This window comes from Passer domesticus, chromosome 12 (genome assembly GCF_036417665.1).
Source record: "Passer domesticus isolate bPasDom1 chromosome 12, bPasDom1.hap1, whole genome shotgun sequence".
Lineage (NCBI taxonomy): Eukaryota > Metazoa > Chordata > Aves > Passeriformes > Passeridae > Passer > Passer domesticus.
Window position 1 is genome coordinate 17,046,935 of NC_087485.1, and position 22,215 is coordinate 17,069,149.

A 22,215-nucleotide genomic window follows, 5' to 3' on the forward strand; every position below is an offset into this window, starting at 1 on the left:
CAATTAAGAGTATAGCAAGAGTAGAAATAATAAGGAATAGTTAGTTACTAGCAGATGGAGTAGTTAAGGCTAAGATATAAATACTATATTTGTCTTTACTGTGTTTAAAGAAGCAGGATGGGATGTGGATCTAATTGTGAAAAAGAAGAGGACCATGGCTTGCTCCTGGGCTTGAAACTTGAGCTATGGCCAAGGGGTTCCAAGCCTGCAACAAGGCAAAAATAAAGGGTCACTGTGACCTCAGAAGACCACTGACCCTTTTCAAACACACAGACCCATTTCAGAGCCCACTGACCCATCTGAAGTGAAAGACTGGGCAGGCCTGAGGGAGATTTTAATATGCAGCAGGTAGGCGGGGTTAGGCAATGAATATGTATACGTCACTTTGGGAATTATAGGAATATGTAAGGTTTGTTTAAATCAACAGAGAGCTGGAGCCTGTGATTCTTTCCACATGCCTTTGGATACTACTCCGCTTGTGTCCGGTGCTGTAATAAACATTCCACTTTTCAGCTTTAATTAGTTGAAGAGTCCCCTGTCCGTGCTTCAGGTCTGGGGCCATGGCCGGGCCCGGAGCAGAGCCTGGGCCTGCTCTGCCCTCTGCACGCAGGGACACCCAGGCCTGAGGGCCCTCTCACTAATCCATGGCTGCCCTCTGTCCTGCAGGGTAACTGAACCCAAATGTAAGGAATAACACATGATTTACAACCATCGCCTTGAAATTATAAAGTACATTCTTCCCTGCACGCCAGCTACTCGTGCCTAGAGCAAGGAAAGACAACACTCAAGAGGACGCAAAAACTTTCAGATGGCTGACACAATCCTTCTTTCTCTCAAATATTTTGGTGCTGAAACACCAGTATTGTAGTAGTTATGGCTTTGTAAGCACTCAAAGAGTCCTTTATGTAGGATTGACTCACTTAATGCAAATTCTCCTCCAAAACAGCACAAGGAGACAGGACCCTCCTCTGCAGAGGTGCATTAGAATCAACACAGAGGAGTGGATGGAAAGCAATCACATCTTTTATAGGAAAATACTTTGGTCCCATCTATTTGCCAGAATTAAACCCTACCTTCTGAAAGTTTTACCTATACACAAAGTATCTGTAAGTGTATGGAAAAACTAAGTGTAAGTCTATCATCAGCCAGTGACCTCAGCACAAATAGGCCTTTATGGCTCATCCACAGAAAAGCACTTCAAGAAGGAAAGATGTATCTAAACAAAAACAAGGCAATGGTAGCAATTTTCAGAATTTGGGAATTTAGAGCTTAAACAGACTTGTAACAAAGGCAAACACCATTTGCCTTTGTTGCAGGGTTACAAATTCAAGGAAAACTAAACACTTGTCGGCAGATAAAGTGCCACTAGATACAAGAAATCATGTTTTCTATTATTCACACATTCATACGAAAATGTGTTTAAAGTGCAGATGTTAAAAAAAAAAAGGGAACAGGTACGTAGCTTCCAACAAAACAGAAAAATGGCCAAATACATCTTAAGTACAGACTTAAGGTCACACACACACAAAAAAAAAAAAAGCTCAAGATGGCAAACTGCAAAACCATTGAAGAACAGGGTGTGGTGGGCAGGCTCTGGCACTGTGGCTGCCCCTGGATCCCTGGCAGTGCCCAAGGCCAGGTTGGACACTGGGGCTTGGAGCAGCCTGGGACAGTGCAAGGTGTCCCTGCCCATGGTACCCTGCCAGGGAACAATTCCTCATTCCCAATCTCCCATCCAGCCCTGCCCTCTGGCACTGGGAGCCATTCCCTGTGTGCTGTCCCTCCAGCCCTTGGCAATTGTCTCTCTCCATCTTTGCTGCAGCTCCTTCAGGCCCTGCAGGGCCACCCTGAGCTCAGCCCAAAGCTTCTCCTGTGCAGGTGAACAATCCCAGCTGTGCCAGCCTTTCCTGCCAGCAGAGCTGCTCCATCCTCTGCTCCTCCTGGAGCCTCCTCTGGGCTCTCTGAGCAGCTCCAGGTCCCTCCTGTGCTGGTCCCAGAGCTGGAATGGTCTGTCCCTATCTAGGGGACTCTGACAGCAGAGAGCACAAATATTTGGGTAAGATTTGAATTCAGTGATCACAAAATACAATTCAGGGCTATTCAGTGTTTGTGTGTGTGCACACACAAAGGGAGTTGGTGTCAGCACAGCCACACTGAGGAGTCCATGCAGTGTCCAGGATTTTTAGCCCAAGCTCCCTGTAGAGCCTTTCAGACTGCCAACAGCTTGAGGTAAATGCAGCTTGAAGGACAGTGAAACCAGTCCTTAGGTGAGCAGATTTACTGTGCTTACTCATCTTAGCTACAAGGACCTGATCTAAAGCTACAGACAGGACAGTGAATTATCACCTTGAAGCACTTTACACCCAAAATATGAAAGGAAGCTATCCTAGTAAACGTTGACTGAAGATACAGTTTCAACATTTTTCTACTCTGTAATCCAGGTTTGCTTGTTATCAACACAGACACAGCTGTTAAACCTGCTTGGATGCAACTCCAGAGGAACCCAGTTGGATATACCTGTCAACAACACCCCAAAATATTCCTTAATTCAGAAAATGCAGCATCCTGTACCACTCTCCCGTTTACATCACAGCATCACATATCCTGCAGTCACTGCTAAGTCCTCTTTATCAGAAACTCTGCCATTTGCCTCTCAGGCTTAAGCCATAGATTTAGACTCATTATAATCACAAATATATTCACATGCACATCAGATGAGGGGAGCTTTCTGAAAACCCATCTTTATTTGCAGTTCCTCACCTCTTAAAAGGGACAGGGACTCTGCAAGAGTGCAGCTAGTGCAAGGCAAGAATGTTCTGCACAGCTTCTGATTCTCCAGCAGAGAACTGAGGCTCCTGCATCTAAAGAACTGCTGACAGTGTTTGGGGTTGTGACACTCTTACTGCTCCATGGCAGAAAAAGTAATAAATTTTTTTACAAATTAAAGTAAATAAAGATCACTGTAAAACATGTCCCACTGAAATACTGAACATGACTGAGTTCCTACTGCAGTGCAATGATTTAAACTTATTAGCAATAAAACATAGGTGCATATTATAGTTCAATATTAACTGCATTTTTATGCATTTACAAGCACATATATTTAAAGACAAGACAAACAGGGATACTGGACTAAATTCATGATTTTCCAACATGGCTCATCTCTTCTCCTGCCTGAATACTGCAGGAATTAACTTATCCATTAATTTATCTCTTATAAACATCATATTTTAAATTAGCAAATAATCTACAAGACACCTTTTGCAGATAGACAAACATGAGAGTAAAAAATAATAAAATGGTTGTATTCTGCACATTATGCCTCAGTTGCTCCAAGTCTATTTTTATCCCTTTTTGTCTCCTATTTTTACTAAAACTTTTTCCTATTGCATGGAAAAAGAGTTTTTAACATATACAGATACACACACAGGTTTTTATATATATGTATATACACACACATATGTATGTGGGTGCATGCATATACACAAACACGGGAAAATTTATTTCCTTTTCTCTTGAGAAAATGAGTACAGTTTTTACATTTTTCCAACTGGCACTGGAGGGGGAAGCATAAAAAGAAAAATAGCTGGCAGAAGATCTGGTAGATCCATGCCAAGCATGGCTTTGAGCAGGATGAACTCCATGTGCTTCTCACCTTATGACAATATTTATACCTCATTTTTTCATAAGCTTTATTTTGTTCCCACCAGTCCACGTCAAAGTCACATTTGTTCCCGTGTTTGAACAAACCCCTGCAGTAAAGACAGCATTTGAAAGGTTTGGGGAGGATTAGTGAGTGCATTGATACTTGTTCCTGTTAGACTATGCCAATGTTATGGAACGCTGAATACATTCACTGTGACAAGTGATCTAACACAGCACACAGCTCAGCCTCTGGGGAATTATCATTTTGCCCATCTGTCCAGGAGTAGAATCTAGACTGTGTGCAATATTTCATTTTCCATGTGTTAGGCTGAGCGTGCTGGAGCTGGATGTCTCTCCCATGGCACAGGGAAACAGCCCCACGGTCCTGGGAGAGGGGCAAAGCCACAGCACAGGAATCACAGTGAAGCTGCAAGCGTGGCACAGCTCCTGTCAGCATTTCCTGCCAGGGAGGTGCAGCACACTGCCTGCTGCAAGTGGGAAAACCCAGGAGGGGCTGAGAGAAACGTTTCAGTGCAGATGATTTACTGGTCTGGAAACCAAAACCAACCAAACACTGAGAAGTAGCTTATTCATTGCAATTAATATTTACAGATTTGTAATATGTCTCAGTGGTAACTCAATTCAACCTGAGTCAAAGCCATGGGAAATTAACTTGTAGAGAATTTTTAAAGTTTGGTAGACAGCTTATATAGCACATATTTGTATATAAATTTTGAGATAAGAAATGCCAGTTCTGTTTATTTCTTGTTGAAATATTTAAGCCACCCTTTCCTTTTTTTCGATCCAGCCCATTTAACCAATGATTGTCCAACTAGTCAAAAACCTCATTTTTTACTTTAACTGGCTTCCCCTGGCTGCATCAAGGAAACTATCAGGAAGGTAAAGCTCTTCTCTCAGAAAATATCTGAACACCAATTCCAAACAAATAGTTAAATGAGAGCAGGTACTATGAGCCAGGTTAAATCTTGACAGGATAATTTGCAAAACACAGGAGAACATTCTTTAGATAAGACAAAAAAAAGATTCCCTGCAAAAAGTTATTGTATGCTTTGCACTTAACACATGTAACCTCAGAGTCACCACATTAATATTTAAACACTGGGCCTTGGAAAATATCCGAGGTCTCCAACATCCCGCAGCCTCACTGGGGACCTGTTCCCTTGGTACTGAGGTTATGAACATTCTGCTGGGAGAACAAACCATGGTTCTCCTACTTGTTCCCTTTCCAGGAGACAAAAATACACACCGGCAGATATGTAATCCTTGGAAAACTGTCTAGCTCCTCTACCAGCTAATTTAACTTTTCCCTAATCTCAAACATTACCCAGTAGCAAGGAAACTGATAGATTTGTGGGCATTGCTGTGTTCATCTCTACTTTGAAAAAATAAGTTTCATATTTCTAAGCAAGAACAAAAATATTAATATTATTTCCCCAAACACAGGCCCATTAGTATTTTATTGTGAAGATAAATACTGAATCCTCCAACAGTCCAAAAGTGCTTCAAGTAATTCAATTTTGAAGAAGATCTTAATAATATATGCAGTAGCATTTTACCCATAGCAGCAGGAATATTGATCTCACACCATTAAGGTTTGCAGCATTTTTAAAACCCATTACCTCTGTGCACATTAGCTCTCACTGGCAGAAAGGGCATCACATTTGCTGTTAACTTCTGGCAGACATCAACACAAAAAGGTGATTCCACCTGCTGGAGTGTCTGCCTGGCTGCCTGATAATGTCAATCAATAAGCAAAATCACTCTCTCACAGTTCTCATAAAACAAGACGTCTGCCACACACGCGAATACAGAAGTTGTATTTCTGTACTTAAAATATTAATGAGCCTTAAAATACTTACTCTTACATTTGCTAACACGTACCTCATAAATACCAGCAGATGCTTTATAAAGCATAAAAAGGAGTGGATCAGTGTAACAGGGGCTGGATAACACCAGAACAGATTTAAAACACTGACGGGCAGCGTGTACAGCAGGTCAGCACAGACACCACTGAATCATAAAAGAAAGACCTGTCAGCTTTCAGATAAAGCTGGCACTTGATGATGATAAATTATTTACCAAGTGCTCTTGCTGAACCATTAGGAAAATCCTTTCTTCTTCCTCCACCATCTATTCAAGTCAAGAGTACACCACATGCCCGTTTTAAAACGGCACACAGTGAAAGACAGCACAATTTTAGAGCAACAACAATGGGAGTGAGTGTGAGGATATCAGCTAGGAACTACCCTTTGTTACAAACCTGAAAGTGTTTGGGTTTTCGTCAGCAATGTCAAAATTGCCCAGAATAATGCACCCTGTCAAATTGTACCATTAGGCTGGCAAGGGGACTGGGTTGGTGAAAAAATATTGAGAATGCACATGTTAAAAAAAAATAAAGGCACCCCTGGTATCAATTGTTTTCCTCTGATTCTTAGGATTTCCTAGGAGTGGTAAAAGAAGAACAGTTCTGCCTTAGACCCAGGCAAAATTATTCCATCCTAATAACCATCTAATCAGTATTTCTTTTTTATACCATGGAATTTTATGCCCTGACACCCATTCTATAAACAACAGTCTCCTGCCACCCCCCCAGCTTGCTGTGAGGTCTGAGCTGCAATTACGTAAAGGCTTCAAACCCCCCAAGAAATTCAGCTCCTGGATATACAGCTGAAACCCAGACAATTCAACTGAGAAACAACTTGTTTTTAGGTTCACAACACATCTCTAGCAGCAGCCATGGGCCCCAGAGGATTCTGGACACGCTAAATCCAATCCCCTTATCTAAAGTTGGTATTAACAGCAATACTTAATCAGAAAGTTAGATAGGATTTGCAAAAATATAGGAGATTATTTTGAAAGTGAATTAGTAATTTGTTACACATCAAAGGCATTAAAAAAACCTACCAAAAAACCCCCTAAACACACCTCTAAAACACAGCAGTAAACTTTCAATCTAGATTAGATGTACTCTGAACCACTAAAAACTGAAATATCTTGAAAGCAGAGAGTTATATAACATATGCTTAGTGCATTGATACTACAGGAACACACTACATTGTTTCCACCTGCTCATATAATTGTTTACCATTGGGTGCTGAGAAATCAATAATCTTCAAATGTCCAAAAAGCCACAATGCCTTTAATTTTCCAAAATAACTCAGAATTTAAAACAACTCAGTGATTCTATACATCCTGTGTTTAGATTTCTACACATTCCAATCTTATACTAAAGCAGGCAAGCCTTCAGTTTCACCTACCAGCTTTCCTATAAACCCCAAAAAAATGCAAATGAAAAAAGAAAAAAAAAACCAACAAAAAACCAAAACACAAAAAAAAATCCAAACAAACAAAACCCCAAACAAATAAAACCAAACAAACCCCAAATGAAAACCACAGAGACATCTTCAGCTGGGGCACACCTGTTATTCCATGAGTCACTGAGCCTATGGAAATTTACACCAATAACAGATTTTTCTCTGAAAAACTGCATTTTCCTATAGTATCTATATACAGGTTATTGTCTGGACTCTCAACACTAAAATATGCACATTATTTACACTGTGTTTTTAATAAATAATCCAGGTGAATCTAAAAAAATACAGCTTAAGGTGTAAATTCTAGTTATTAAAATCCTATTACCCCAATTTACTCTGAGCTCTGAAGCCATGTAAGGAAGAGAGAAAGGTTTAAATATGTACTTATTGACATGGCCTAGGTAATTTGCCACAATAAATAACAATGCTCAGGATTCCTGTATAGGATAAGCTAAAGCAAGGCTTGAGATCACTTTAGTCCCTTGAAAACAGACTTCCTAAAATAAACACATATGCCCATCAACCCATTGTTAACAACCTACTTCAAAGGGACAAGATTTGAAAGCTGATTTTGCCTATTTAGCAAGTTCCAGATAGGACTTTTGTCCCCACAAGGTTTCAGCACACTAAGGTTCTACCTAGGGCATAATGACCCTAGAAGAGACTTTCAGATGCTTGTCAAGGGCCTGACGTGGCTTGGAATGCCAGAATGCTCAGAAAAAATCCAGTTTTCACCTTACGCCCACCAAGACTTGGCAGCACCATGTAACAGTGACAATCTTACCCAAAATAGACATTTTTTAAAAATAGTAGAGTTACTGATCACCTGTCAGTAAAGTGCCTGACTCTGCTCTGCTGCAGGTACACCCCAGCAAAGTCAATGCATCAGCTCATACTGCAGCACTCACCCAAGCAATACAAGGTCTTCAAATAAAATAAAAAATAAAAAAAGAAAGACAAAAAACCACCACAAGAACTGTTTTTTAAAACTTAGTCACAACCAAGTTCCTTGTTAAAGGGATATAAGTAGTATAGATATATGATGTTATTTTTTCCTATGAATATAATGGATAAAATGTATGTTCTATTTCTGATGCTCAATCTAACCACAATGACAAAGTACATTCTTTCACAAATGGAGTTACAGAAGCTCAGGCCTTAACAGAAAACCTGATCCAAAGTCCTCTAAATGTTGATGAGTGTTTCTGAAGGCCTCAATGGCCTTTTTGTCATGTCAGCCCATAATTAATACCACCTTCTATGAAAAAGATTTAGGCTACTAGGCATGGTTAAGTACAAAAATCAAAGCTCGCTTGCACCAAAGGGATTACTGCTTCCATCCCCTCCGAGGTCAAAGACATTTCCAGCTTTAACAACAAGGTACTCTGGTTATCTAGTTCATTAAATGCCTGGGAGATTTATTTTTTTCTTAAATAATTAACATACCTGAAGTTTGATATGATTCTAGCATCTCATTTACACGGTAAGATGTTTGTGTTTGGAATTTCTGAATTGCATCTGCGTGAGAGGCAGGCTTTGATAAGTTTTTAATTAAACTGATAATATCACTTTAAAAGCTAAAACACCTAGAGTATAAAGGACACAAGAAATAACAGATTTTATAAGGCTTAGCAGCTTTATAAAGCTTGCTTGCTTTGTGGAAGAAACTGCTTTTGTGAAAACGTGTGTTTGCCATCTGATTGCTTCTGAAGAATATTTAAAGAAGGTTAGACACCTCTGGCTTTAAGAAGTATTGTGTATTACCATTCCAATAATACAGTTTTGTTCTGTATTTTAAAGTGGGAGGGTTGTAAACCTTTCCTACTGAATTAAATAGCTCTGCATTTCATGCTCTCTGCTCTTTTCAGAGAGCGAGCTTTGCCTCTGTGTTAAATTCTATGCTGTAAAGTGACATTTCTACTTAATTACATTGTACTTGCACTTTAACTACTACAATTATTTAGAAAATATTGCTAACATCCTAAGAGGGGGCCACCTTTTAACAGGTGAGTTCCAGTCTGGCTCACAAACAGCTAAATGAGGCCCTACATCATCTGTGGAATGTTTTACATGCAGCTGAAGAAGGAAGAAGAGAACCAAGCAGCTTTCAAAGACACAAAAACCTTTAACTGTGGATAAGGTATCTCCAACATTCTGAGCTGTTGAACACCTCAGGCAAAATGACCAAATAAGCACAGAGGTTAAAAACTGGCAAAACTCAGACAGGTCAAGCTACATGGAAATCTACTAAATTGAACAAAATCATTTCCTAGGCAGGAATGGATATCAACCTAAGTCAGTAAAATCCACAAATCAAACCTTCAGCTGCCCCACTGATGATTTTTGAGAATCCCATCAATTTTTCTTCACTGAAGACAATACAGATTGATGCTTCAGGTTTTAGCTTTTATATTTCTCAGATTTTGTGCTGCTTCAGTGTGTGGGTCTGAGCTTCATATTAAGGGATGGTGAGCTCTCTGCACAGAGCAGGGAGACAAAACAATTCCTTCTCCAGCAGGGGACCAAGGACAAATGATCCAAATCTCAGGCCCAAGAGCATAAACAATGTGGGCTGAAGAGAGAAAAACAAGAAGGATGGGACTGCATGGGCTAAAGCTGGAATTGGACAATGAACTGCAATCTGCAAATGGAGCAGAGCTGATCACAGTGAGAGACCCCGTGAGCAGTCGTGCATTTTGTGACCATTTTGGTTCATCTTGGGTGCAGCCCTGGCTGGGCTCTTGTGCTGCCCAAGGTGGATTCATTGAGGCCTTTTAATAGATCTCTGCTTGATTCTTTACTCCATCCACCCTCTGTTCTAAGTCAGCCTCTCAGGGCATCAAGAAAACCTCAGGTGATGAAAAAAAGAGATCCATCAAAAGGTTCCTGCTGAACATTTTGCCCAAAGCTTCCACATTTTCACCTTTTTGAGATGAAATTTCAGATTCTTATCAGATACACTCAATGCTGGGCTACTATTCCAACAGAACTGATGCTTCCAAAGGCAAATATCAGAGAGCAGGAGACACAGGGCTTAGGTCAGAGCCAGATTCCTGCTCTAAATCCAGTCCCAACTCTGCAGGGTTTAGCACACACAGTCCACTGGCATCACCATGACTTTACACAAGGACAAAGTGCAACATTCGTTGGCAAGCCAGAGCACAGAGAAGGTAAATACTGCAATTCAGCCCTTGCTTGGATGAAATACTCAAGGCAGCATTCCAATGTTCTCTTAGAGCATGATTTAAACACTGTCAGGCTTGGGGCTGATCTCAGTGTGTTCAACACAGGGAGAACCTGACATACAGAAGGGCCAGACCTTCCCAATTGTTGTGTACTTAGCTACAAAATCACTGGGGTTTGGTTTTGTTGTTGGGTTTTTGTTTTGTTGTTTTTTTAAATTTTCCCTTAGATCTTTCTTAATTTATAGCAAATTACCACTACCATTGCATTTCAGAGGAAATAGCCTATGTATTTTATAAGTAAACAAATTAATTTGTTTTAAGTACTGTCATTACCTAAGAAGCAATAAATTAATATGTTGAAAACCATGAAATAATAATTAATAACTCATTTGAGACATACTTCAACACATAAATTTATATATTAAAAAAAAAATCTTTCTGCAATACAAATGTATTCATTCTGATCTTAAACACAAAACACAGTCACAAAAACAAAAGATGAAGACCAAACACTAAACGGTTTTACAGGAACAGATTCAGTGCAAGTTATTTCAGTCTGAGTTATACAAACTCTCATGAGGAAAAATTGTGTAACATGACTATTAACTGAAGAGTCTGAAAAACATCCTTGCACATATTTTCATGCTCCACATCAAAACAGAAATTAAACCTTTTTTAGTTTCTTTTGAGGAACAAACATAACAGATACCAGCTCTGGAGTCAAATCTCTTGCTGTGCACTTGAGCATTGAGGCTGCCATCCAGCAGGGATCCTACCTATGGAATATTTTCTGTAAAGCTCAGGCAAACTCAGCAATCTCTCTCCACTTGTATTTAGCTTTGAAACCCCCTGTTTCTATTTCAGACTCTGAGAAGGGCTTATGTGCTCTAAAATTCATCTTCATCTCACAGCTGGGCCAATAGAAGTTATTGCAAACTTTGGTCTCCTCTACTTCCTTACACTTCCATGCCAAGAGCAACCTTCCATCCTGTACAAGCCTTCAAAAATGCTTGAAAATGTTTCCTCTTTGAACGGATCAGTTTTGAGTTTCACTCATCAGATCATTATCAGTAAGCAGAAGGCAAAATATTTGGTAATTTTCGTTATCTAGCACAGAAATAGGGAGAGTCTCAGGAATTCTGATGTGGATGAACAACAAATAGGGATAGAGGATACACACAGCAGACCACCCAGAACATCTCATGGAAAAAGAAGAAAAGTCAGCTTGGTTGGAGTTTGTTTGCATTGTCCTTAGATTGGTTGTTTTGGTTTTTATTTTCAGAGGGTTCCTAAGGATCCAAACACCCTTTTCATGTTGTTGTGCATAAAGCCCTTTCCTAAGTCATTCAGCTCTGCCAATACTCCATAGCCACTGATAAGATACCAGGAGCAGTGCAGTTAGAGCTCTCAGCTATTTTCCTGACTGTTTCTATCCCTACCAGCAGTGATTTTTCAATATACAACCCCACAGAGAGCACAACACACTCGGACAGCCAATATTTGTGCCAGACTACATATTTATAACACTCACAGAGTACACTTCATTAGATTCTTAGCAGCACCAAACTAAAGAAGGTCTTATTAGTGTATGAGATTTCAATTTAATTTTTTAATCAGTTTTATGCATAATGAATTCTTACTGTTCAGTAAATTATCACCTGAATGATTTCTTTGCAGGCAACAGAAAAAAAATTGTGGCTGCCTAATAGCTGTTTGTAAGGCTGTGGAGCTTTTCTCATCTTTCAGTGTAGAAAACATGTAGCTCATGGACAGATCACAAATTTAAGGAAAGATATTTTAGCCTAGTTTCATACAGAAATAAGGCTTAAAAAAATCCCAGCCACCTAATCTACCTCCTCCTCTCAATCACTATAGCTTAAGGAGCTATAGGCCACTTTCTTTCCTTTTTATTTTTCTTTTTTTGAGATGTCTGTCTCAAATAAATGACAGTAATTTACATTTCAGAGAAAATAGGATTGACAAATTATTAAAACCCTTCTTAAGGGACAAAAGGATACAAGGAAATCTACCTAAGCAAGCCCACAAGAAAGGCTTCTGTATAAGGGTGCTCATGATTAAGTATTTTGCAATTCTGCAAGACAAACCCTCACAAATTTTCTAGTATTGGTGTTTGCAGCCTTAATGGCAAGTGTTCCTACTTTCATTACATGAAAGAGGTAACATAAGTGCAATATATTAAAAATCATGATGATTTTGATATGCACTGGATATAGGGTTATAAAAATATGCATTTAGTGGCAAGTAGGACCTGGAAAAAGGATAGATGTTTACACAGTTAATACTTCAGAAGTAAGTTTTTGAGGCTTAGGATTTAGATTTCAATAAAATCCTCTTCTTTTTCTTTAATTTATTGTCCTCCTCTGGGAAATTAGGTACACTTTCATCCTTTAGAAGCTTTAGTAACAACCAACTAATGCAAACGCCAAAGCTGGATGAAGTGACTTTATCTCTGGAGCTCCAGAACCCACCCAGACCCTGGTACACCTCCACTGACAGCCCTGGGGACACACTCAGTGACATTCAGCTGCTCACCAAGCTAATTCTAGATATGGCAATAATATTGTTCAGTCACCACTTATTTATGACAATTTAATTCCTCAAACATAAGCCTTATACAGTTTGTAGTTACCCGGAACATCAATCACTTCTCTCATGCCAAACCTGAAGGATAGCTCTGCTTGAAAAGAAAATCCTACTTTTTCCCTCTGAATAAAAATAAAAGGGGAGGAAAAAGCCCAAGTAAAGCTCAGAGTGAAAGAGAAGAGCTGTCCCATTCCAACCTCCAAAAATTCCAGTGATTCCTTTGCAGAAAACTCTCTAATCATTGTACTGAAATTTAATCATCTGTAAGACCAGACTTGTCAGAAATCTATTGAACAAAGTTGAAAGAACGAACCTGCCTCCATAATCCAAGCTGCATTAGGCTTGTGCTGAGTCCCAGAGGGGATAATTAGGTTTGCAAGTGTAATAATCCACTGTAATAGAACAGCCTTTGTTCTCACCAAGCAGGCCTTGTTCCAGTTCCCCATCTCAGAAACGGGAATTTCTGATGTCAATAATCAATTGACCCAAAGAAAACGTCCTGCACTTCAAGAACTTCAGAGGTTCTCAAATAAAGAGTTCACCTCCCCTCCCCCTGCACCAGATACAGCTACTTGGGAAGAATAGTCACAACTAGGTCTTTGAACCCCAATAATTCCAATGCATCACACAACTAATTACAGATATAAAGTATAGATCACACAACTTCTCCCTTTGGAATATGTAAACAGAACCTAATGTAGCTGGATCTGCTGTAACTCTTATTCCAAACTATATGTAAATTCTAGTCTGCAGCTCTCAGCTGTCAAAAATTGACCAACACATCAATAAAAATTTATACCTCACAGTCTTAAGCCCCCTCTCTCAGATACCTTCCTATGATGAGCCTAAAACCAGCAACTTGGATGATACAAGCCACTGACATGACACAACAGAAGGTACAGCAAAGCTTCAAGACCAGCTTCATCAAATATTAAAGCAACTGTGATTGCACTCCTTTTCTCACTATTAAATGAATATTTCCTTAACTTCCCGCATCCATCCAGGCCTCTCTTGCTGGCTTGGAGCTGCTCATTTGAAGACTCCCTCAGCTGCAGCTTGTTCTTGACCCTCAAAATCTGCCTGCAGCTGCCTGGGCTGTCCCTGGCCAGGCTGGCTGGCTTTCCCTCTTTCATGACCAGCTCCAGGGGCACTGTTCCCACCACACCTGCAGCCCCTCGAACCTCGCCTTGCTCAGAGAGCCTGTACAGCAGCTCCCTGGGCAGCTGGTTCTCTGATCCTCCAGGAGACTGCCATCACTCCAAACCAATGGAGCCTAATACAGAGCAAAAGGCAAATTAAGCAAAACCCAAATGCTTATGTCAAAACTGTTCACTTTACAAAGAAATCCATTTTCTTAAAAAAAAAAAAAAATCAAAAAAAAAAGAAGGCAGTATTGTACTGCTGCTCACAAAAAATCCCATGTGAGAGCAACCCCTTTAACCTGTATGGGCTCAGCCCAGCCACTCCCTGTCTGATAGAGGACAGGAATCCATTAAACAGAAGAAGCCTGTATTTTCTTTTCTCAAAACATGTTGTCATCTTATTGCAAAGGCATTATACCTTGTTGGTGATTTCTCATGGGCAGCTCCTCACAGCACTGACTCCTTCTTCTTTTCAGCACAGCCAACAAACTTCATCTTCCCTTCCTGAGCAGCCAACTTACTCTTTTACAATACTTATCCTAATTGGATCTAGCTGTGGTCTATTAAGGGCAGGCCTGTTCCTAATTCTTGATAATTAGCACAGCTGTAACTCCTTAGGGGTGAGATTACCTTCATCACTATCTCTATTTTCTTACATTCTACCCATCCACAAAAGCACCCATTGTGCATCACCTGTTTGAGCCCACACCCATCCCTTCCCTGCAGACACAAAGCACAGTGCAGCACAGAAATGTCACTCTGTGCAGCATCATTCCTTCAGCAGCTCCCAGGTGGGATCAGTCACATTTCCCACAGCTGGGGCAGGGCCTGAGCAAAGTTTTGGAATCACTCTTCATGGAAAACATGGCAAGGCTGATGGAAATTAAACCTCTGGGCCCAGCCTGGAGACCAGGAAAGGTCACCAGGAAAGGCAGCCTGGAGCAGCTCTGTTATCCTGAGGGCACTGCTGCAGACCTCAAACCCAGCTTACTCCCAGTCCCTGCAAGTGACTGCTGGTAATAACAGAGACTGCAACTGACTCTGTCCCTTCCATCTCCTGCGCTTTCTAAATTTGATGAAAATCCAATCTTACTCAAAGAGCATTGCTATGATTAATTCCATATTTTGTTTACTTGAGCCTACATGAAAAAGAATCTAGTTTTGGTGCTTGACTACAGCAGGTTTTGATTTATTTTTCTACTACATATATATTCCTCTCTTTCCAACCCCTCCCTCCCCCCCCCCAAAAAAAAAAACCCAATCCAAACCAAAACTCAGCCAAACAAAAGAAAACAAACCCAAAACATGAAACATTCTTTTCCTTCCTTAAAATGCATGCTAGGGCTGAAGCACTATATTAGTTTCACCTCTTAAATGTGAGAAAGGTATATACAGAGCAGTCAATATCTGGGACATGTATCTCAGAGGGAAAAAAATAATTTAAAAAAATAGAAAAATCAGGATTTTATCAGCAGTTGGAAGCAAACCAAAGTTCACAACTGTTTCTCGAAAAAGGGATAGGCCTCACTTCCCCAGCATAAAAAATAAATATACTGGGAGTCACACAGCATTGAAATATTTAATGCTGTTGAACTGAAACGAGAAAGATACTGCTTTAAAGTATTTAATTTTCCATAATATTTTTTTCTTTTTGCTCTATTTTAGAAAGAAATAACTGCTTCAATGTTTTAATAAGCAGAATATATTTTTGATACAAAACAAAGAGTCTTTGTTTCAATCATTTTTTTACAAGAGCTTAAAGAATTGCAAATTTTCTTTTTAATGAGTAATAAAAAAATAGGAGTTGCCATGGATATGAAACAACTATATATTCCTCCCTACCCCCTCCAGCTAAAACACAAGTATTTCAGATTACATTTGTAAGTGTTTGAAAATAAAAGCACAGACTCAATGTGCGTTAACAATGTAATTTCTCTGTAAGTGTTCACTAACAAGAGGCAAAAGTCTTGGTTCCACCACTTGGTGATTACTTAAACATCCCCAAAAAGCTGAGAGGCTGCCTGGAGGTGTAGTCAAGGACCATTTCCTCCACTGCTGGGCAAAACCTGAACTCTGAGGGGGTCAGTTTTGGCCAAACTCTGCATCCCTTAAATTGCCATCTGTAACACTACCTAAAATAAGAAACAATCTGTTGTCCTGTGGAAGCAAGGAGGGAGTAGAAAGGACTAGAAAACAGAGGCTGTAGGGAGTTATGAAAACCTACTTGAATATTGAAGATATTGATTTCTTTTTTTTTCTTTCTGCTGTGACCCCTCAATCTATGGTTTCATCATTTTACTTTGCTTTAAATTAAGCTGACAGCACAGCACTGAAAATGAAGCATTGGAAGGGGTAAAACTTTGACCCCTCTAATCTCAAATGAGGATGAAAAGCTATGTGCTTGGTAGAATCAAATATGGAAATTTTGGTATGGGCAGCATTTTAATTACAAAATTGTTGTCTAGGCAGAACATCTCAATGTGTAAAAGCCTGTTTAGACCCTAAGGTATTTATCAGAATTTTTAATTTAGAAAAAAGTCACACAAATATTAACATTCCAATGGTATCTCCTAACCAAGAAAGGAGAAAAATATCCAGTCCACATGAAAGAAACACAGCACTTCCAAAGGAAAAATTGCCTTTTGTCCCTCAACACAGGCAAAACCAAGAGCCACTTTGGTAGCTGCTTCATAAACCTTTTGTCCTGTCTTGTCTGCCACTCTCAACCCCAAAAGCAGAGAAACATCCAAGCTGGAAACATTTTAACTTTTATAATTGAAACTTGCTGAAGTCAAACCCAAATAGAAGTAGTTTCTTGTAGAGAACAATGTCAGAATACTTTAGTGAGAGGTGACTGTCTTTCCCTGAGGTGGATTTCATCCTGCTGAAAGATCCAGCAGCAACAACAAATGGCCAATTCTGTCCAAGATTTAAAGCTTTTACTTGAATCCATGAAGAAAAATAGTCCAGAGGGGGATAAAGAGAGAAGCCAGCTGAAAATCAGCAGCTGTTAGGGTTAAATTACAGACCACTTCAGGGGATTGTGAGTACTCGACCTCTAAGTGAAACTTAGAGGGATTTCCAAGGCATCAGTCCCAGTTTATATTTGCCCATTAGACACAGGCTGTGAGGGAAGGGAGGCTGCCCAGCTGCTTTTTCCATTGGAACAGCAAGAGTGGTGATAAAGGATCAGTACAGCATTGGGTGGAAACATGGAACTGACGAGACCTGAGGAATTCCAAACCTCAAGTGAAAGGAATGGTTTTTGTCCCATGCGCTGGTGCAGGTGTCCCTGGTGTAATCAGGCAGGGGTGGCTCAAGGGTGAGGAAATGTCTTGGCTGTTCCTCCATGAGAGCTGCTCTGAGCTGGGTCAGCCTTCAGCCAGCCAGGACACCACATTTCTGTCACTGTTTGTGTCCCTGGACAAACACACAGCTCTGAGGTCATGCTGGCAAGTCACCTCCTGCCCGTGTCCCTGCAGTGCAGCGGTCAGAGCCAGAGAAGAGGGCTCAGTGTAGAACCACAAAAAGGGACTCACTTTCACAGGTAGATTTTCCTGAAAATTAGCAGGGCTTAAGCAGTACTAATAGATAGGTAATTGTGTAGTTACAATGAAATCAACTAATTAAAGGGAAGCCAAATGGGAAATATCCAGTGTTCTCTTTTGGCAGGCAACACAGAAGAAAAAATTTCCCATTGCTTATCTGTATCCCTAAGCCATTTATATCTCTAATTCCAGACCTTTTCTCTGTCAGAGTTAAGGATTAAAATCTCTTATGAAAACAGTGTTAACAGGAGAAAAGCAAACAGGAAAGCTTGGTTCTGAGGTGGTAGTTATTTTCTGAAATTTCAGTCTGGAAAGTCTTATCCTCCCATCCTGATAAAACTTGATCTTTACAATTCCTCAGCATTTGGTGGTTTATGGCAAAGCCAAAGTCTGAAAAGAAACTGTGAAATTGGTTACCAAATTAGAATAAATTCATTTTTAATTGCTTTTTATTATGTTAGCCTTCTAAAACAACTATGAAGGAGTAAATTCTGTCCCATCCTCAGGCTCGGTATCAAACTTTTACTGAACTGAGGTCGCACAAGTTGTTGAGGATTACTGACGACAAAAGAAAAAATTAAATTTATCTTATCTTTTCACTATTTAGACAGCATTTGGGACAAGTATGGTGACATTCTACTTTCATAGAAAAACAAATTGTTTGGCTGAACAACAGTTCCAGTCTCTGGGCTATGGATCCTACTTTACCCTCAGTGGTGGGAAGGATGAAGGCAAAGCAGAAGAGGTGAGAAAGAAAAGAAGTAAAGACATTTATTCACTAAGTTCAGTCACTTTTGTGAAATGCTGTCATTTTAATGAAAATGTGTTGTGATTTTTTTGTTACACAACAAAACTGAAGTGTGATTTTTTCATCACTTGTATGAAGGGAAAAGGGAGTGATCACTGTTTTGACCTGCAGAATCTTTAGCAGAACAAACCAGCTCTAGGATAATAATAGGATGTCGATGTGTTTGTGGGTCCCAGGACAAGGGAAGAGATGAATCTGACTCCATATTTCTTAGAAGGCTGATTTATAATATTATGATATTATGTTATATTAAAAATGCTATACTAAAACTATACTAAACTATAGAGAGAAAAAGTACCTCAGAAGGCTAGGAAAGGAATGAATAATAAAAACCTGTGACTGCTCAGAGCCTTGACACAGCTAGACCATGACTGGTCATCAAGTAAAAACAATTCACATGAGACCAATCAAGGATGCACCTGTTGGTAAACAACCTCCACAGCCATCAGACAGTTATTGTTTACATTTCTTTTCTGAGCCTTCTCAGGAGAAAAATCCTGGCAAAAGGATTTTCATAAAATATCACAGTGACAATAGGATGAAACAATAATAAGAAAAAAAATCTTTTCATGCAAGCAAGAGGTGTAGGGATAATGTTTAAGAAATACTGGAAATCTATTTTCTCAAACTTTTTAAAGGTAGCCAGACAAGCCATTAGTAAAACTAATGTAAGGCATAATTCCACAGTAGCAAAAATGACTACATGACTTAATGCATCCTTTCCATTTTTCTGTCTCCCACAGTCCTTTTGATAATCTTATCATTGTGTAACCATCACAAGCAGCATCACCAGAAGTAATGGTTAGCTATTCTCAGACCACTTTTAAATTATTTAGAGCAGCTCTGTTTCCATTTCTCTGACTCATTCTTTTAGACATAACAGGAAGTAGAAAACATGGAAATGGAAGAGTTATGACATTACATTTTTAGAAAAAATAGAAAGCTAAAAATTATCCAATCAGTTATTTCTTTTTCTCAGCAGTGCAAGAAAATATTGGCATCTTTCTGAACAATGACCCACGAAAGCACTGAAAAAACCCCTCCAATACCAGAAATTTCTCAATACCAAAGAGATCCAGGTTCTGTTCTGCTACTTTTGCAGGAAAAATGAAAGATGAGACATTGCTAGGAGAGAAACAACACTACTTTCTTCTAATTAATATGATCTCAGTGATCAGACTAACCCCAAAAGGACAATCTTGTTTAGTGCATCTTGCATGGGAAGAATGCTTTAAAATGTCACAGTCCTCCCACCCTCCCCTTATGCTTCAGTACTAATTTCTGGTGGGTTTTTTTTAAAGCTTACCAAAAAAGAAGAAAAAAATAATTTCAACTTGTACTTTTTAACAGAGTGATGATAAAGTAATTTACAAATGTCAGTTTCGTTATTCATATTTTGGGGAAGAGAAGACTGAGGAAAGAGGAGAAAAGTCTTGGCAAAAAGTTCAGGCAAAGGAATGGAATTGAGGTCTGAACCCCAAAAGGCTACCCACAGTTCCCAGTGCCATCTAGGAGCTGGGCAGGTTTTAAAAAAAATTAAGTTCACCATAATGCATTTCAGTATTCTCATTAATTTTAGCCATTTTGACAGTATTGTAAGACAAAACTAAATCAAATTAGTAAAGAAGCATTTCTAGAAGGTGCAAGAAAGGGAGAAGACAGCAATCACAACAGGAGATGAGGATCCTATAGTCCCTGCCTGCTTCAGGAGGATTTTCTCTTCCTCTTAGAAGAGCTCCTCTGAAGGTTTTGCAAATTGGCTTCGGCGCTGGTCCCTCTTACTGAAATATAGAAAAATACAGGGAAAAATGAAGTCTCTGAAAGGATGGTCTGGCTCAAGATCTCTGTAGTAATAAACCATTGGACAGAATGTCTTACACAATCTTCCAAAAGTAATTCAAAAAGCCTTGGAAAGGTGCCAGCTGGCCTGGGAGCTGGCTGCAGCACTGCAAACAAATGGTGCTGTTCCACAGCAATGCATCGAGTGCTGCGCCCAGACACCAGGGAGAGCAGTGTTCTGTCAGCTCTCATTTCCAGCACTGCCCTGCTCTGCAAAGTGACAGGCTGGAATGGCACCTTCCTCCTCAACAAATCTCATCTAGAGATGGACCCAGTCCTGTCTAATCAGTGACAAAAGTTTATTCCTGTTGCCAAAATGGTCTGGAGTTAACTGAGGGCTGCTGCTGCCAGTACATGATGGAAATATTTTGTTTGGTTCCAAATACTTACAGAGACTTATCCAGACTGCACAAGGGGTGCCATCAGCAGTTTAATTCAGCAAACAGACTGATTATTACTGGGGATAATGCTTGAAATAGGAAAAAAAACCCACACCAACACCACTTAGACTTTCTGAATGCAGGCAGGGTGTATTGGTTTGAAAAGACAGGTGTCTGCTAAGGAAGGAAGAGCCTCCCTTGAAATGGAAAATGTAAACCCTTCCTCTGAATTATTGTAATTTTGAAATTAAGGGGCTCTCAGGCAAAGATATGGGAGTAGGAATAACTAAGTTCTTTACTAGGAAATAAAAAAATACAAATGCAATAATACAAAAAAACCCCAAAGCACTGCCAGAGTCAGAACATGCCCTGGCCCCCTGTGGGTCAGGGTGGTGGCACAATCCCATCCCATGGGGGCTCAGCCCTCCTGCAGTGCCAGCTGTGCTTCTGCTGGAGCAGGGATCCTGCACAAGGCTGGAGTTTTCCTCTGAAGCTCCAGGGCTGCTGGAGATGGGCCTGGTCCCCCTCTGGGAATGCAGTGGGCAAAGGCTGCTGTGCTGTTCCAGGGTCAGATTGTATCCAGGTAGGAATGCTTGGCTCCTGCCCTGGGCGGAGCATCTCCCCATGGGATGCTGGAATTTGATCAGCCATGCAGGGACACTCAGTGGCCACGGACAGCTGATAATTAATAATTAATGGTCCATTAAAAGAAGAGATCGCCTGGAGGGAGGATTGGTTGTGGAAGAGATAAAGAAAACTGCCCAATTAACACAACTGCCCCACCTCTAACAGATTGGAAATAGAATATACACATATCTTACAACCTATGACACAGGGTTTGGCAGACTGGCAGCCAGATCCCTCTTCTGGATCAAACACACTCAGGAAAGACCCAGCAAGGTGAAACAGCCATGGATCCATACATGGATTTGTGATTTACAAGTGGCAAGACATGGGAGTTCACCCCCTGGACTAATGAACAAGTGTGAAATTATTACCTAAGAGGAAAGTTAAAACACCTTCAAAGGTTTAATATATAGTAGATAATTTGGCCTTTAAGCATGATTTCAGAATTTCAGTAATTCTGTCCTTGAATCCTCTTTAAATGTTTATAACATTCTATTTCTTAAAGTGTGCATAAGCTACATTAATTGGAATTATCTTAAGTGATAAAAAAGAATATACATTGTGATTGGGCACTCATTTTCTTAGCCACAATGCTAGTGAGTGCCTTGGAAACTAAGAAATTCAAATTCAGCAGGTGTTATTGATCTATCTTAAACTAAACTAAGCTAAACACAATATACTACAACTTTAAATGCTATACCATACCATATATGTATATAAATAGATACATTAAAATTGTTTTTCTTGTGGTTCATGAATGTAAAGTATTGACTGCTCATAATAAAAAAAGTGCTATCACAGTTCATCACACTAAAGGAACTCTGGATGCAAACTTCATTGTTTCTTATAGAAAGGATCTGGTGCCAACTTACACTATTTCTTGTGCATTTCAGCATGTTCATACTACTCCAACTTTGGACTTTTTCCATTTTTCATTGTAACTGGCAAAATGAGGCTGAGACCTAAAGGCTGCTACCATGCTGGACTACAAAAATAGGCTCTGTAGCACTAACAGCAGTTTAATTAAAAATTTTTTTCCTCAAAAAAAGACTCCTTGATTTTTTGCACCCTGTTACACCAAGTCTCAGTAACTCTCTACTGC

The 22,215-nt window shown here is 39.8% G+C and overlaps 1 long non-coding RNA gene across 1 annotated transcript; it reads left to right on the forward strand.

Moving 5' to 3' along the window:
- Positions 1-590: 590 nt before the first annotated feature.
- LOC135279156 (uncharacterized) lies at positions 591-22,081 on the forward strand. Its single transcript, XR_010346478.1, has 3 exons — positions 591-683; positions 18,067-18,204; positions 22,007-22,081. It is a non-coding gene; the product is annotated as an uncharacterized LOC135279156 (long non-coding RNA).
- Positions 22,082-22,215: the final 134 nt, after the last annotated feature.